Genomic DNA, 2,977 nt, shown 5'->3' on the forward strand with positions numbered 1-2,977 from the left:
TGACATTAATAAAACTGGTTATTGTTAAATGTTTTATGCATATCAAAATTTTTTAATCTTATTATTATACAACATGTATAGGATGTCTCAATATATTAACAAGAGTTGGATAAATAAACCAAGAAATACAGAAGTTTATATAAAGGGGGTTAGTGACTTTATGGAATTTGTAAAGAAAGGGACACAAAATGGTTTCATTAGATTCCCTTGTTGCAGGTGGCAAATTGATAGAAAGAAAGTATTACCACTAGAGGAGGTTGAAAGACACATTTTGTTTAAAGAGTTTTATAAAGAATATAAGGATTGGATATTTTATGGACCTATGACTGTTGCGGAGAATGTGTGTAATCAAATAGGGATTCCGTTTATAGCTTCCAATGAATTAGAAATCTTAGGTCAAGATGATATATCGGGGTTATTTCGAGATGCTTTTGGGTCAAATATTTTAGGTGCTCCTGAGTTTGGAAACTAAATGAGGAGGGTTTAGCTAATGAGACTATAGAGGAACCTAATTTGCAATATGAATCCGATGAGTTTCCTGCACAATAACCTGATGTGAACTCTTCTTTTTAAAAAGTCAAATTTAGCAAGCTTTATGAAGCTTCTAATGAACCTCTTTATGAATGTTGTACTTCCTTTTCAAAGCTATCATTCATCTTGCACCTTTTTCATCTTAAGTGCTTGTTCAAGTGGCCAGATAAATCATTCTTATTGTTGATTGATCTTTTACTTGATGCGTTTCCACAAATAATAAATTTTCCTTCCTCCTACTACCAAGCTAAGAAATTGATCATGGATTTAGGTTTGGCATATGAAAAGGTCAATGCATGTTCTAATGATTGCACATTATATTGGAGTGAGATGGCTGGAAAGGATTCTTGCCCTAAATGTTCTTGTTCAAGATGGAAGATTGAAACAAATAAGGGTAAGGTTCCAGCAAAGGCGATGAAATATTTTCCTTTGATTCCTAGATTACGAAGGATGTATATGTCATTTAAGATATCTAAGGACATGAGATGGTATGATGAATGTAGACATGATGATGGAGTTCTTAGATACCCGGCTGATGGACAAGCGTGGAAGGAATTTAATGTTCGATATCCAGGGTTTTCCAATGATCCTCATAGTTTTAGACTTGGTCTTGCTAGTGATAGGTTCAATCCTTATCGTCTAATGAACACAACCTATAGTACATGGCCAATAATTTTAATTCCTTATAACTTACCTCCATGGTTGTGTATGAAGCCATCTTCATTTATTTTGTCGATGCTCATTCCTAGCAAGGAAGGGCCAGGGAATAATATTGACATTTATATGCGTCCTTTAATACATGAGTTGAAATTGTTGTGGAAAGGCGTCAATGCTTTTGATTCGTACACTAATGTGAATTTCAAACTTCAAGTATCTTTAATGTGGACAATTAACAACTTTCGAGCTTACACCATGTTATCAGCATAGAGTACTAAGGGTTATAATGCTTGTCCAAAGTGTAATTACTCAACACCCTCTACTCGAGTAGGAAATAAAATATGTTTTGTAGGACATCGTAAATGATTACCTAGGGATCATCCTTTTAGATTTCAAACTAGTTTGTTTGATGGGACTGAAGAATATGGTAGTTCTCCTTCACCTATGACTAGCTCTGACGTTTTAAGAGAGCAACAAACTTTAGAGCATGAGTATGGAAAAATTCAAAAGTCATGTAAAAGACAAAAACGACAGTCCATAAGTGATATTGATGTTAATGATCCTAAGATTCTTTGGACTAAGTGGAGTATATTTTTTGACCTTCCTTATTGGGAGCATAATATTCTTCGTCACAACTTAGATGTCATGCGTATAGAGAAAAATGTGTGTGATAATCTACTTGGAACTTTGATGAACATGGATGGAAAAAGTAAAGATGATGAATTTTCTAGCATGTTTTGTGAAAATAGAAACGTGAAGCCACATTTTTGGCTACATGTTTTGGCAAGTATTAAATTTCCTAATGGATATGGCTCAAACCTTTCAAGATGTGTGAACTTGAAAAACAAGAAGCTTATGAATCTTAAGAGTCATGAAAACCACATATTAATGCAAGATATCCTTCCAATAGCATTGAAATCATCTCAAGCCTCCATAGTTTATTGATGTTGTTGATGATCTATCATCATTTTTTAAGTCCCTTTGTGCAAAGAAAATCGATCCTAATTATCTTGATGCTTTACAATCCAAGATAATAGATGTCTTGTGTCGAATGGAGATTGAATTTCTTCCTCCTTTTTTCACTATCATGGTTCATTTGTTAATTCACCTTGTCAAGGAGGTAAAGCTCGGAGGACCTGTTCATTATAGATAGATGTATCCAATTGAAAGTTATACATAATTTGACATTGCACTCCTGCCTCTTTTTAAAACTTATTACTTTTATTAATAACAATGTATTCTTTTTTTATAGGTACTTAGCCCATCTCAAAACATTTTTGAGAAATAGAGCTCAACCAGAAGTTTCTATTGCCGAGGTTTAAATTCTTAAGGAAACAATTACCTTTTGCTCTAGATATTTAGAAGGCATAGAAACACTCTTCAATCGACCACGTCGTAACGATGATGATAATGAAAATGGATCTAGTTATTTTTTCAATGCTTGTGATCAGCCAGTTGGGGAGGTAAAAGTGATTAATTTGAACCATAAGAGCAAGATACAAATACATCGCTATATGCTAACACAATTTCAAGAGTTACTTCAACCATTTGAAAGGTAAGTGCTTAACTTAGGTATCATATTATTGAACCCATTTGAACTATTGTAACACATATATTACTTTTTTTTAATCGCAGATAAATCTTATCTCAGAAGTAAAGGGAAAATCATGGAATTACTGTTACTAATGATTTGGTGATTAAATGAAAGTTAGAGGAATTTCCAGATTGGTTAAAGTTGCAAGTTACCGATTACGAAATTTTATCAACTAAATGCAAATGTTTATACTTT

This window comes from Amaranthus tricolor, chromosome 2 (genome assembly GCF_026212465.1).
Source record: "Amaranthus tricolor cultivar Red isolate AtriRed21 chromosome 2, ASM2621246v1, whole genome shotgun sequence".
Lineage (NCBI taxonomy): Eukaryota > Viridiplantae > Streptophyta > Magnoliopsida > Caryophyllales > Amaranthaceae > Amaranthus > Amaranthus tricolor.